Source organism: Meleagris gallopavo, chromosome 15 (assembly GCF_905368555.1).
Source record: "Meleagris gallopavo chromosome 15, MGAL_WU_HG_1.1, whole genome shotgun sequence".
In the NCBI taxonomy this organism is placed as follows: Eukaryota; Metazoa; Chordata; class Aves; order Galliformes; family Phasianidae; genus Meleagris; species Meleagris gallopavo.
The window spans coordinates 2,557,541-2,573,092 of record NC_139418.1 but is presented as its reverse complement, the minus strand read 5'-3'; the positions used below and the strand labels follow the sequence as shown (position 1 = coordinate 2,573,092).

Below are 15,552 nucleotides of genomic sequence, written 5' to 3'. Positions count from 1 at the left end.
TCAGAAGTGAAGCACAGGATGGAGGAGCAGCACCTCGCTGCAGGACCGGCTGTCTGGGCACACAGCAGGCATTGCTGCTGGAGTGAGCACCGAAGGAATCAGAGGTACTGCTTTGTGTTCTCAGCCACTGCAACTCCGGAATAAGGTCCTACTCACAGAGGGCAGCACCCTGCACACACAGCTCCACTCCTACACACACAGCACACGGGTGCTATTTGTAAGAGGGGAATGCAGCCCTCAGACGTTTTTCTATGGGAGGTTTCTCTCATTGGCAGGAAAGGCTGTCTGTGATAGTAACGTATCAGGTTCAAAGTAAAAAAGCCAGCACCAAGTTAAAGTTCAACACTGAAAGTAAATAAATCAATGTAACTCAGGTAGTATTGCATCTCTACTTATTTGCAAGCAAAACCAGTTTACAAGTTTGGCACCATAAAGGGGAACAATGTGCAACAAACCTGAGAACCATGACATAAAACTGCCTGCCAGCCTGAGCTGGGCTGTGTGTGCAGACCACTCTGCACGGCCCAGCCCCACTGCACCCAAACCCCTGACAGGTCCCAGCACACCCACTGCCAATCCAGGCATGCTTACTAATGGGGGAAAAACGACTGCCCTGGGATTGCTGGTTTGCTCGAGTCCCTGGAAAGCAGAAAATCTGGGGGAGTGGCGAATTCCTTTCCTGCACAATAGAAAATTACATCCCTTCTCTGGAATGTTTAAGCTAATCTGGGGAATTTAACAGATATTAATGTTCTTGCTGCACAGACCTACACACCAGTTTGCAGCTTTGAATGAATGACTTGTGAATCTTGTTGCATTTCCATAGTTCTCTCTTGAAACAAGGCAAGTTTTATAGCACTTTATAGGTTTTTAAAAGTAGATTTCCCAAATTATTGACTTTCTGTAAAGTTCATGGCATTTCTTGAACTCCTTTATACCCTATACTGAACTCTCCAGCTCTTGCTCAAGGAAGAACACTTCAGGAGGACACATGGGCAGAGCCTGCCCTGTCGGCACTCCCAAGGCTCATTTTTCCACCACCTTTCTCTTAACCCACCACGCTACTTCCAAGTGTTGCTGCAGCTAGCAATCTGACAGGACGGGCCTCCCTTCATGGCTCTCACTGCACGTCTCCCAGATGCAACCAACCAAGTGGCCAGACCCATCACAACTGCAGCTGCACACCTCCACTGAGGTGACCCAGGTGTAGCCCAGCTCTGCAATGGTGGCATTAGTTTTGGAGTGACCCATGCACTTTTGGAATGACCTAGTATCTTTACTAACTGATGAATGGGCTCACAAGCCAACGTGTCTCCTTTCCTACACCTGCTTCACTTTTCCACGCTTTCTCTCTCACTCTATAAGTTAATTTCTGGTTAATTCAAACCTTGCATTTCTAGAGTGATGCTGGAAGAAACCTCTCTCCAGTGCTGAGGCAAGCAGCAGTGACTGCAGCTCCTTCCCCTTGGTACACTCACAGTGTCGTCAGAACTAACCATTACTTAGCAATTTAGTGTTCCAGAAAGCACAAAACTTATCCAATATCAATTGTTTTATTTCATTTTCTATAATAAGAGTTTGATACTGAGGCCATCTCAGCACAGAAAACTACAGTCCTCATTTCCAGTATTTCTCACACGCTGGTGCTGAAAACAATAAAGCATTCACAACCTCCACAATCTTGTGGCAACCCTCTGATGCATTCTACTGCCATGTAAATTAAGAAATACTAAGAAGATGAACTATCACATCTATAGTTTGACCAAGATCTGAGTGAACTGCTGTAAAACATCAACTTTCTAAAGGTACAGTATTCTGGGGTCATATCCAAGATTAAATTTGGCTCATGAATTCCAGAGCAGTCCCATTTACATCAGAATAAATTGGGAGCAAAGTTATTAAAGCAAAAAGGTTTATGCCAGTGGGGAGAAAGGCCTGTGAGAACACAGTCAGGGCATAAAGGTTCATGGTCAAAATAGGTAGGTTGCTCTGCAAGTAATGCCTCCTGTTAATTTCCAAGGAAACTACATCATACAACCAAAGATCTTCTGAAGAAACTCACTTGGCCTCAAAATCAGGCTTCATCTCTTTTCCAATTAGCATCTACAGGATGCTTTCACCTCAACCGGAACCCCACAGTGAGTCAAAAGCTTTTTCCTATTAAAAAAAAATTAGGTGCAACCCCAAATTACCAATTTATCCAGACTTCAACCTCTTTGATTCCGTTCGGTCCAACTTCTCTACTTGCAGCCATAATTCCTGTTTGCAGGCTGCAGAACAGATGACCTGTTCTTTGGCAGGATAAGCTGTTATGTTTCCATCACAATCTATAAGCTCTGTTTCAAGAGGGTGAGCGGGCAACGGGCCAGGAGTAGAATACCTCTGCTTCACAGTCATCCCGGAGCCAAGATATTATTTCGACTTTTCAAAAGCATGAGTGGTCAAAAAGCAGCGCTTGGAAATTGAAACCATCCTCCATGCACCTCTGCTTCTCTCAAATTAAGCTTGAAAAGCATTGTGGATTACATGACTCATGCAGCGTGGGGACTGCATTTTCCCCATCAATAACAGTCTCAGTTTATATTTCTCAGTTGCACTCCAGTGTTTTTCCTGTTTGCAGCCAACGCACAGAGCCAACCCACAGCAAGGGGTCACGCCGTGGCACGGGGCTCGTGGCGCATCTCCATCATGCTCCCACATCTGGCCATCCCACATCTCCCCCAGGAAGGGCCCTGTGCAGCCGTGCTGCAGGCTCTGAGGCAGCATTTGGAGGCTGCTGGACAGCCCGGAGCTGTCGTCCCTTGCGAGGCGTCGTGCCACGCTTCGGTTCATCTGACAGTTACACGGCTGTCTGGGGCTTGCTTTAATCTCAATAGCAGGCTGAAGTATTTTTCTAGCTGTTTAGCATTTCTGGTTTATGACTGTCCAAACGCTGCAACATTCTGCTGGTGTTACCATGCAGATCCAGAGGAAAAAAATCATGTCGAATTAGTTCTAGGCACACGGTGACCTCTGCAGGTTAACTCAACGCCTGGCACTGCCCCCAGCCAACCCGGCCCGTTCTGTCCTCAGTCACTGGGCTCCAGGGGGTGTCTCTATTGGAGTTCTGGCTGAGGACTTTGCCTGGGGAGACACATCGCTTTGCCTTTGAAACTCCCAAGTTTTAGAACTTCCTGCATGTTTCGAAGCACCTGGGAAAGACACGGGTGGAGTGAGCTCGGCAGTGGGATGCTGGCTGCAAGCACGCAGCAACAGGAACTGCAGACATCAGCACAGCCCGTGCCAGCCTGCAAGACCTACACACAGACCTCAGTGCCACGACTCCCCTGCTTTAACACAGCAGCCAGGAAATCCAACCTGAATGGAAATGTCCTTGAAATGCCATCATCCTGCATTTCAATGTGCTTCGCTGTGCACTCAGACCAGAATAAAACCACATGCACCCTGACAATCACAGGTCATTGTGTTCTGTCCCAAAAGAAACAAAGCTGCAGCAGAACAGAAGTTTCAAGGAATAAGAAGTGGCTCTTTTTAGGCATTCCCAGAGCAGTTTCTGAGGCTGTACATGCAGCACAATCACAGCCAGGCTAACTTCTGGTCACACACTCTGAAAACTAAGAGAATCAGCATCAAAAAGACAGAAGTGATAGTGCAAACAAGACAATCAGATATTTCCTGCATCTGAACCCTAAAATACATTTCAGTTGGGAAAAAGGACAGAGATGCCCAAACTCGTAAGTTTGGACCATCTGCTGCCAGACGCATGGCCACCACATTGCCAGATGTGAAAAACTCAAATTCAAAGTTGTGCCATGTGTTCTCAGGTAAGTTCTGAACTATATGTTTTTGCTCGAGACAGCTGCATTCCCATCAAGTTCTGGAGAGCCCCTGCAGAAGTACATCCCCTGAACACATGGTAAATGCTCAAAAACCAGTTCTGAAAGAAAGCAAAGTAGCCATGGATGTTTGTACTAGAGCTTGCAGGTCTTAACAGCCAAGTGAGAGTGACAGCAAAGTTGGAGGGCAGCTGGCAGACCTATTGTTTCACTATCTTTTCTGAAGTGTATTTTTACCTTAACGAAGAAACAAAACCAAAACAACAAACATTTTACATCGCTGGTCTATCAGCCCTTAGTAGCTCAGAAGGAACAGGCCAGAGCTTGTGGCAGCAGTGTGGGCATACAGCTGTTTATGCCACATGAGGCTGTGTGCTCACAGTGTGTTGGGGCAAATGACCCGATGCTCCATTTACAACATATTAGCATGAAACACAAAAATACACATGCACAGGTACTAAGAGGTGTGCTGGGTTTGATTGCTTCAAGACACGAAGTTAGCAGGCTGAACAGACATAATATGCTTTGCATCCAAAACCTTCTGGTTTGGAGAGGGGATTCTAATACATGTATTTGAAATTCTAAAGAAACTTGATTTTGCAGCAGGTAATTGTCATGTTAGTCCAGCTTTTTTTCTAAATTCCCGTGTAAAATCTCATTCAATTACATTGCTGGCACAACTTGCTCCTCTGAGTTTTAAGAGCTGATGCTGTATTTAAAAGTTGCTTTCAGATGTCCAAGGAGGGTATGCACACATACCAGCATCGTGAAAGCACAGAATAAGACACAGCCACTTGTTCTACAATATATATGATTTCTAAAAAAGACAAAATGTTTATAACTACTTACTGACAAATGTAGCAATGCAGTGATGAAGCAGACTTCCCAAACATGCGGGCACTAAGTTGGAATCATTCACTGGCCTAACGCAATTCCTTCCAGCTTTGATTTTTAAAGTACTGGGAAAAGACAATAAAAAATTATCAGCAATGGATGGTAAATTATTGTTTTAAGACTGAACTAGAAGAGTCTGCCTTAGAAATAATAGACTGCTGCATTGGTTCCCACTGCATGAACAGCAGGCAATGGGAATCAGCAGAGCACACAGCCCAGTACATGGAGCAACACCAGTAAGAACCAAACAAGGCTAAAAGTAAACAGATTAGAAAGAGGAATATTCACTGCAGAATATGTTGCTAGCATTAATTCCTTTAGAAAGCAGAAATTCAGTGTTTGAGGACGGTATCTGCCTCCTTCACTGGGGAAAAACAAAAGCTCAGAATTTAAGAATATTAAGTCGCTCAGTCACTTTTAGATGTTACTGCAGATCAGCTGAGGAATTCACAGCAGGTGAGTGCATGTGCCATGCTGGTGGTGACACAGACTGCAGAGGGCAGCTCAGGGCAGAAGCAGACATAGCTGCAAATATCATGCAATAGCCAGATGCTGGACTTACTAAATTACTGTTATTCACCTGTTGCCAGCATTTGGATACCAGATTACATGTAACTACATGGTTACATTCTGGATAGTGATAAACACTGCCCGAGGGCAGGGGGCAGCCCTACCTGCTGCTGCTAGCGGGGTATGCTGAGGCCACACCAGTATTTATATGAACAACTGTATTTATCTCCCTAAAGATAACACACTGAAACATTTGCCTTCCTTCAAACCCTTTTAAACAGCCTTCCAAGCCCATTGGAGAGTTTTGCTGAAATATTAAACTGTCCTTTCTGGGAGCATCCTATAGCTCTCAGTACAATTTATCTCGATTTAGAGCTGAATAAATCATGAGAGCGGCCTCGTTCCTCACCATAGAAGCACAACCCCTCTTCTACTGCTTCCAGACTCTCTCTCCCTACCTGGTGTAGGGAACCTGCATTGGCAGGGAGGTTGGACTCGATCTCTGGAGGTCCCTTCCAACCCCTATGATTCAGTGATTCAGCACATACTGTCTGTGTCTGTTATTAGCAAAGATGCCAAGTCTACAGACCTGCTTTGAATTTAAGGCTCTCTGCTGCAGCACTGCAAAGGTTTTCACTGAAATGTCACTCTCATTTCCAGGCTTTGATGATGTGTCAGTAGCAATGTGGAAGGCAGGTCCCTGCCACAACAAAAAGCAAAACTACAGTGTTTGATTACACAGAAATCTCTGGCCCAGCAGAATGTGTGTCATTCTGGATGCTCTGTGCATTCAGAGCTCTCTAGGAGTAGATTTCTGTTAATTTGCTCTTGTGCATGAGATCACCACATAAACCAAACTAACAACGACAGTCTTTCCTGCACAACAGACATATAAACTTAGAGAACAAAAAGCTGTAAACCCATATGTTAGCCACCACATTTATTTGCCACAGTTACTCATCCACAGCCCAGAACATGCATCACAAATTCCAAAAAGAGAACTTCAAGTAGTGCCAAGAATTCGCAATAAGGCCCATATGAACATTCTTCTAGAAAAAATTCACTTTTTGCACACGTTTTGAAAAATCAGACTCCTTGTTTCTACATAGAACAAAGTTGTTCTATGAATGCACACCTACATATAGTGCATGCATCCCCTAGTAGGGGTTATTCTAGCTTACTCAAGCAAACACGGTTTTGATGACCAAGGCACAGAGAAAGAAAGCTTTTCCTTCAGCCCTCCTGGAGTTTCTAGCCCTATTGCCTACAAACACACAAAGACCTCCCCTCGCTTCCCCTGTCCATCCCAAGCATCTCCATCTGCCCAGCCAAGCTCCTCCAGGATCCCACTGACCAGCAGCCTGTGCCCAGCCAGGCCCTGCAGGACAGAAGCCCTCAGTATGGTGGGATGGCTCCCCAGCTTCCATCCTCTGGCACCTTTCCCCAGCAGCCTGTCAGCCTCGTTAGGGAGGATCCTTTGGCCACAAGGACTTCTTGCAGCAAGACTATAAGAAGCCTTGCCAAAGAGCTGAAATGAAGTCTATAGATCTAAATGGAAAGCAGCACTAAAAAAAAAAAAATAGTTTATCTCCTGGGCACATGCTTGGTTTAGGGAGTAGGATAATGTATCTCAGAGATGGAGCAATAAGCCACAGGATGGAACACGGTGTAAGGAGATCGCTGATGCTCAGCTGTTCTCAGCCTCCTAACTGACACACAGACACACAGCAGAGCAGAAAGGAAACAGCCTGAATGAGGCTCCTTTGCAAAGTAGCAATTTTGACAGCAGAATCACTCCTGGGAGAGGGGCTCAGTGCTGCAAGCTCACTTTGCTAAGAGGGAGAAAAGTCATTCTGGGTAGTGGCAATCGACTTCCCAAAATGGATATGGTGGCCAAAGCAGGGAAGGGGAAAGAAATCATGGGGGGTGACCCACCTTCTTCCTAAGAAGTGACCCAGCGAAATAGCATAGAAGAAGCTGAAGCAGATCAGATTGTCCTTGTGGCCCACAGCACCTGAACAGTCTGCAGTTCCCAGGGCATGCAGGGAAGCAACGGTGCCTGCAGGAGGTAGAATCCAGGCAGTAGATGAACATGTGATATAGCACAGGTTTTTTAGTTATATCTGTGTTGCTTTGAGCTAGTCAACCCCAATAGCCAATCCCCTCCCCTTCTTAGAGCGATGCCAGCAGAATCCCATACGTGAAGTCTCTGGCCATGGCCATTAAATGCTGTTCAATGGCCAGCTGTTACTGCTCCAGGTGAACAATCAGAGGGTCCATGGCATGGTAGGATCAGGTCAGAAAGGCCTCGTTACATCCAGGGACAGCTGCATGGGTGATGGTGGAGGTGAACAACGCAGAAATATGCTCAGCGCTGGAATGAGAACCATCAGCAGCTGCAGGAGGAGGGGGACTATTTACCAATGTCGAACTGTATAAATATCTACTTTCTTCTGATTACCCAACCTGCTGCGAAGGGCTCATGTATTAAACACCAGCTTGCACATTCCACAACAGGTTTTTTCTTTGGAGGCTGTCAGAAAGGATTTGGATGAGGTCAGGCTCTGAGCACAGAACATTAAGTCTTCAGTGGAGGACGGACACAAAAGCTCCATCTTCTACTGTACGGCATGCTGGCAAAGCGTGCATCAGCCCCATTTGTTTTATTGCTAACAATTACCAGCTACAGCTGAGGTGACCTGGTGAACCAGCTTTGTGATGCAGCCATTAGTCACAGTTCAACAGACACCATGATGCAGTCAGATTCTAAGCCCTGCAAAGTAAAGGACAGGTATCAAACAGTTGAAAAACCATAGACTAAGCACAAGCAGCTCTATAGCTGCCAAGGGGGGAAGAAACCTCATGAAATCTGGAATGTGTTTCTACTTACTGTCCATCCTAGTAAAATAAAATGATCTCTCATTTGAGCATATGGTTCTACTTAGACAAGAAACTGTATATATTGGTCTAAATCCAGAATAGCCTTTCTGACATATTACTCAGTATTAGAAAATCACTACAACCTGCATGCTCTGTAGCAACTCCTAATGCTAAGTGCAACAAATCTGCAATGATCCTTCCCCTCCCCCTTTCCTCCCCAGCAATCCGTCCTTGGCCTGTTCCTCTTTGCTCCTCTCACAGTTACACCTTCTCCTGCACGGCCTGTTGCAAGCACCTTTCCCCCTTCTACTTTCTGCACAGCGCTTCCCTCCTGATGAACATCTCTCTCCAAAAGAAGAGATGATGACTTTTCCCCTTGCAAAGCCTTCCGGCAGCACCTCAGACGTTTCCACTTTGGATGGTAACCTCCTGACTGCAGGGAGGTTTAGCTTTCGAACTGCAAATGTCTCATGGATAAGCTGCACACACGTGCTATAAGGCATGTATGTGCCTTAATAGATTGCTTAGCTTCTACCATGTCTGCTCAGAGAGACAAGAAACCTCCAAAGCCTCGTGGCTGGTCCCTGGGTCCACTGAGATCCTGCCCCGATCCCAGCAGTTCTGCAGGATCCCCAGATGATCTGATGCCCACGCAGTTGCCTGGTCAGGAGCTAAGAGCCTGTAGCACATTGCAGTACCATCCACACTGCCTTTTAAGCACCTACGAAGTGCTGAGACACAGAAAAAAAGAAGCAAATACCTGAGAAAGAAAAGGCTTTGCACATCTTGCTGGAAAGGAGCTCTGTGGAGGAGGGCTCCTGGTGGACAACAGGCTGACCATGAGCCAGCAGTGTGTCCTTGTGGCCAAGAAGGCCAATGGCATCCTGAGATGCATGAAACAAAGAGTGCCCAACGGGGCAACAGAGGTGATCCTCCCCCTCTGCTCTGCCCTAGAGAGGCCACATCTGGAATACTGTGAACAGTTCTGGGCTCTAGAGAGATAGTGGGGTCTCCTTTTATGGAGATATTTAAAGCCTGCCTGGATGTTTTCCCCAGCAACCCACTGTAGGGAACCTCCTTTAGCAGGGGGTTGGACTGGATGATCTCCAGAGCTCCCTTCCAACCCCTACAATTCTGTGACCCTGTGTCAGTGTATAAGACCTCTCCAAAATGGACATTATTCATGCTGCATTTTCCAGTTGAAAACGCATTTTAGAAAAGATTCAAACCTTTTACATGAACGTACTCATTTTCAGAAAATGACATTGCAAAAGAAATATTGAACTGAAACATTTCAGTGAGATCAAAATATTTGAATGGGGAAAGCTCACTTTGTAAGAATGGATACGGATGGGAAAAGAGACTTTGCCAGAAAACCACTCAGCCAACTGGGCCTGGGCTGGATCCAGATGTGTCAAAGATAGATTCATGCTAGGCTCTTCTCGAGCTCACAGAGCTGCACAGCAGTGACAAGGAGGGGGGAGTTCCAAGGCACCTGTGCTGAGGATAAACTGGAAGCCCAATCCCTCTGGCATCTCAGAGGCTGTGCATGCAGCACCACGGCTGCCTTGCTGGAATCAGCTTCAAGAGATCTGAAAACACGAATGAAAAATGCACAGCTGAGAATCACATGCCAGCTAGCACAGGAGGTGTTTTCCAACCCTGGTGATTCTCTGATTCTATGAACCAAGAGCAAGGTTATGCCAACAGACAAAAAAAAGAGGCAAGGAACTGCAGCAGCACAGGTCATGGCTGTCCTACAGGCCTGCCACCTCTGGTGGTTGGGGCTGGAATACAGAACCTGGCTGTGCAAAGGGATCTTCCCTGCTGGGTAAGGCAATGAGCATCAGCACGTGCAAGGCTAACGTGAAATCATTGTTTGGAAAGGATTTCTTTTTTAACAGTCTTTTCATCAAAGTAGCACAGAGAATGGCAAAATTCCTTCTCACAGCTCTTGAGGAAATTATTCCTTCAAGACTGTGTTCACCCCACTGTGGACTAAAACTTTGTTTCCTAACATTCATCCTGCCAGTTCCTTGTTGATTTGTCACCTGTGATTCCAACAGGGCGACCTCCAGAAGTAGGCTATGACATCTGCATGAGAAGGATGAAGGCTCTTTCCATTTCAAGACCTGTCATCTTAGATAAAGATTTCAAAATTCAGGTGTGTACAAGCATTCCTGAAAGAGAAATAAAGACTTGCTAGAGAAAATGTTGAAATTCACTATCCATCTCGAAGGCAGGCAGACTGGTCCAGCACACACCGTCAGCATAGGAGCAGCACAATGGCCACAAGACCATTCACAAGAGTGAAGGCAAGAACCAGATTCATGAGTGCAAGAAGGGATGTTCCCTTTCTTGAAAGAAACAAGGCATCATCACAAAACGAGGGCAGCCACCCTTCTGTATCCTGGATTGTTCAGCCTAGCCAAGAGGACTGATTCTTTCTGCATACAGCAGCTTTCTGTGTACCTTGGCAAAAATAAGAGATTGTACCAGGGATGAAGGAATCTCAGCTCCTTGTAAAATCATTCTAGAGAAGCTCTAGTTACTTGTCAAGGCTTACATGGGGACTGCAGTTAAGTTGAGTAGCTTCATAACCTCTTCAATTAGGTAAAAAGGAGGAGCACACACCTCCACCTAAGGCTGAAATACAAGCATTACTCACGAGGTTGAAGCAAAACAACAGGCTGGTGTCACCTCAGCCAGGAAGCTGCTGCTTGTAGAGCTCAAAACCCTTCTCTCTCAGTCTGACATAAGCACCTATAAGGAACTGGATAGGTAAGGAAAGGGGCAGTCCTAGGACAGCCAGGCCAATAAAAGAGCATAGCTGCAGAGATAACTACAGGGAGCTATGAAAATGCTGTTATATTTGGAAGACAATCAGGATCCTTTGCAGTAGGCTGCACTCCATGAGGCACTGGAGGAGTTTTCTTAAAAGAAATGCACTGCATCAGCTGCAGAGAATTCATATAATGTGTTAGCCTGTGAGACACTGAGCTGGACGAGGAGCTCTGTTCTGCCCTGGAAATGTACTGGTTATGGAGCTTTATAAAAATTTAAAAAGTTGTATGTATTATTTATCCCTATATATTTGTGTATGTATAAACACACACATATTATAATACATATGAACACATAACCTTTGACAGTACCTATTTATGAGTCACAGTGAAGAAACTCTGTTTCATAACACAAACCCTCTGCTAGATCTTCTTCCCACAAAATTTTAAAAGATACTTTCCTCCCCCTCTTTCAGGTTGATGTATTATTTGCAGTGCCAAGGAGCTAATTCTGCAATGCAGTTACACTGCACTGAGCAGAACATGGTTAAATGGAAATGCCCAGTTTTATTTAAGTTTTATTTTTAAGCATGCTTCCAAGAAAGAAAAAGCCTCCTGTAGGATACGGATCAATTCAGCTTAAGGAGGGCCTCATCTGGGCTCTGGACAGAGCACTCTGGGGCTCTAAAGCATCTCTGTAGGAAAGCAAAGCAGCCAGTCACACCCACATGAAGTAAGGATGCCTTTGGAGGTCAGAGAGATTCAGCACTTCAGTCCTGAGATAAAAACTCCATCTGCAAGTTAAAACCATGGCTTGATGCAGGATTTTTTCTGAGGTAAGGGGCTGAACTTATATTAACGGAGGTGAAGCCCGAGCCAGCAGTTTTCCTTACTGTCTGGAGCTACTTATCTTCCTGAAAAACAGATAACCTCATTGCACCTACTGCAAAAAGATATTCAGACACAAACTTCCTTAAACCTTGACAGTGTTTGCAAGGATCCTGTGAAGGAAAGAATGATTTCTTCTACAGTTAGCCAAAATAGGGGCTTCTTGGAAAGAGCAACAGCATGCAGACACTTGCAGTCTGCAACCCCTTGGCATCCTTCTGTTGTGCTCATGTAGCACCTGGAGCAAGCAGGCACTGACTGTAGAGCTTGTGAGGGCTGACACCGCTCAGATAACAACTGAGGGGTGAGAAAATGTGTCAGTAGGAGCAGTGCATTCGTAGTGGAGCACTGCTGAGACAGGTAGCAGAGTGCTTTCATCAGCAGTAAGAACGTTAACCCCATCCAATCCACACTGAACAAAATGGGGACACAGGGTTGTTTCCACAAACCAAAGATAATATTTTCTGCTGGCTCTGCTATACTCACTTATTTGGGTTTTTGTTTTGTTTTGTTTTGTTTTTTGGCTGGTTGGTTTTGGCGAGATGCAAATAATTTATGCAAACTCCCCCATACACTGTCAATCTCCATCAGATGATGAGATAAAGGCTGAGATAAGCCCTTCTTCTTGCTATACAATTTTAAAAGGAAGAAAATAAATATTTCAGAGATTTTGTGCTCCAGATAGATATGAACAATAAAAGCAGAGGTAAAGAAAAGAAGAGCTGGCTTGCATGGCAAGGTAAACAACGGAGCCATGAAAAACACTTGTCTGTAAGGTTCACACCCATATCTCATCCCACATTAGAGCTGTGGAGTTCTGGGTCTGAAGTAAAACTCTAGCTGACCTGTGCTGTATTGAGTTTCTAAGCTGTCTCTGCTTCTGTAATTTAAGCATATTTTGTCTTTCTACTTAACAGGCAAACCTCACCATAAGAAGAAGACAATATGCAAACTATGGGTGGAGTATGTATGTAGCCAAATTGGTACAAATTCTTTCAATATGAGACAAAAACCATATGTGAGACCATACTGTCTGAATTGGAACCATACTGACTTTAATATACATGCCAAAATGCTAGAAATCGAATTTTGACCATATTTGAGAATTTCCTGTTACATAACCTGAAACTTCAGCTGCATGGGAAGCTCTGCGATGCCACATGAACCAGCAAGCACCTCCAACCCTATCCCTTGGCATTACACAGAGGAAAAGGAAAACAAATGTCATGATATGATAGATTATCCCTTCTTTCACTTCAACAAAAGCAAGAATATATCCTGAATTACTGAAAATCACCAAGCTTGATCTTATAAATCAGGATGTGACGTGGTAATCCTCATCTCCAGCAACCAGAAGAGATAAATAGCAGAGGAATGATTGATTCAAAGGTCTGGAAAAGAAATACTGACACATTAAGAGCATGAGACAAACCCAGTCTAGTTCAGACACTGCTGAAAGCTGTTGCCGACCAAAGTCTCATCAGTTATCAGAATGCTAAGAAAGCTACGTTTAATGTGTTATTATTATTATTTTTTTTTAAGTTAAACAGGATCCCTGACATTGAAAAAAAAAAAAAAATCACATGTTGCTGTTGTTTGAATCAAACAAAGGATAAAATCACTTGGAAGCAAAACATTCACAATTTCTAAAATCACTTTACCTCTAGCAAAATACTCTTTGCATCCACCTGCCTCCCATAGATGAGTCCAAAAGGCTGTTTACTAACCAGCTAACTGCCCTGCAAGGGTTACTGAAATTATCTGTCAGCAATGAAGAGGCAACAATACAAAGAGAACATCAGCTGAGCTACTGACACTTCAGAGTACTGAATGGTACTAAGACCTGAGCTACGTGAGTCCCCAGGGCAGCCTTTCTCAAGCTTCATGGATGACCTACTGCTGGTGGGAGTTATTTCCTGCATTTCTGCATTCTCTACCATGGCAAAGATCCCGCCCTACACAAGATCATGCTCCTAAGAAGTTCAAATTAGCGTGGCAGAACTCTACCTTATTTTCTGTATTACTATCTGTATTGATCTCATGTGGATCAACATGATTCAGCACCTGCAACAAGTCGAGACTGAGAAAAGCTTTCAATAAACGGAGCAAAGAGATCACAACAAGATGATGCAATGTGATGGAGTGAAGATGATGTGCATGCATTTGAAGCTGGGTGTGCTTCTGGAGTTGAAAATGTACCACTCATTGTCAGAAGAATTCCCTAGTGTCCTCATGGAGAAAGCTGTACACTGACATTATTGGAGTCAGTTTTCATAAATCAGTACTCTTTAAAATTTCTAGATGCCTTTTTTCTTAATATGCACCATTTGCTTTTCCAAAGTTGCATTTCCTTTTGCCTTTCCCATTGGAATGGCTTTGAAAAAGTCTTGAAATAAACATTCCATGATAGCTGTAACACACTTCATAGGTATTTGGATTTTCATCCTGAGACATTCAATGCATTTTACTAAAATAAAATAACACACAAGAACATATTCCACCAAATTTAACCGATTCACTGATTTTCACACCACTTGTTTCTGATGTCACAGGCGGGAGGCAGAGAAAGGCAGCTACTCAGCAATCCCAGAAAGTCAGCTGGGCTCTAGGGAGACATGGATTAATTCCTTCCTTTTTCACAGATCTTAACAACTTGGTTTCCCTCTCCTCTCAGCACCCTCCCTCTGTCCAGACACCACCAAGTCCTCGCTGATGCCCTGAACTGCTCAGCAAAATGAAAATCAGAGAAACCATTCTCAACATTGGGAATGTTTCAAAGCTTTTTGACTCGGGGAAAAACTTGGGTGCCTCACATTATTTTTTCCAACTGTTAAAGCTACTATCTTTATTGATGTGTACATTATCTCGGTGTTTATCAACGGTTCTTGAAGATCCTAGAGGAAAGAAACAAAGAACATCCTTCCTTATTTCTCCTATCGCTTGGCCACCACTTGTGCTCCTTCATGGCAATGACACTACCAGCATATTCATTACTGTTTCCATTTAAACATCACTTAAGCAGCTTTGTGAGCAGGCTTAGTACTGAAGTGTTTGCTTTGTGAAAACATTCACGTTGTGGTTAATCAGTGTCTTCCATCAGGGTTTTCAAAATGGAAACTTCCATCACATATTCTGCAAGTCTGATTTTACAAAGCCTGGTTTAGGGTAAAAAAAATTGAACTGCAGAAATGCTTTATACAAAAGACACAACAAATTGGACCCCAGCACTGATGTCTGCAAAAAAAATGCTTTATAGGATTTCACACTCGGAGGTCTCTGCATCATTATTACTCTCTTCCCCGCATGTCAGCCAATACAGAATCTATGCCATGGAATTTGTATCTGCTTGCTATATATCCAGCTTTTTAATAGATTTTCTTATGGCAGGAAATCAACTGTTTGCTAAGAGCCAAGAATATAATATCTATCGAAATTCCCCTTATGTGCTAACTGAGTCATTAATTACACTGAAGACAGCTATTACATTTGTTCAGCACCAGCTAGTTTTTAACAAACAGCCCACTCCTTTCCAGTAGCTTTGCTCCCTATCAGGCATATCCCAACCCTTCAAGCACCAGACCAGCCAGCAGTGGTCCCAACACAGAGCTGTATCTGTGGAGAGAACATTTGCTCCTTAGTCATCAAACCAAAAGATTTGAAAAAAAAGTTTCTCTCTTTAGAGACAGAAAAATAATTGCCATTTCCATTTTATTCTTTTTAGACGTTAGAAGGGTTGTTAAAATAAAGGGGCTCATTTTTCA

The 15,552-nt window shown here is 44.2% G+C and overlaps 1 long non-coding RNA gene across 2 annotated transcripts in view; it reads right to left on the bottom strand.

Annotated features, from left to right (window-relative positions):
- The window catches only part of LOC104913242 (uncharacterized), a 43,616-nt gene that overhangs the window by 16,611 nt on the left and 11,453 nt on the right, over positions 1 to 15,552 (bottom strand). For both annotated transcript variants that reach the window (XR_014886593.1, XR_014886594.1), the window contains 3 exons: positions 7,921 to 8,013; positions 7,176 to 7,299; positions 4,686 to 4,795 (listed from right to left, as the gene is read on the bottom strand). This is a non-coding gene — a long non-coding RNA (uncharacterized LOC104913242). The remainder of the gene's footprint in view (positions 1 to 4,685; positions 4,796 to 7,175; positions 7,300 to 7,920; positions 8,014 to 15,552) is intronic.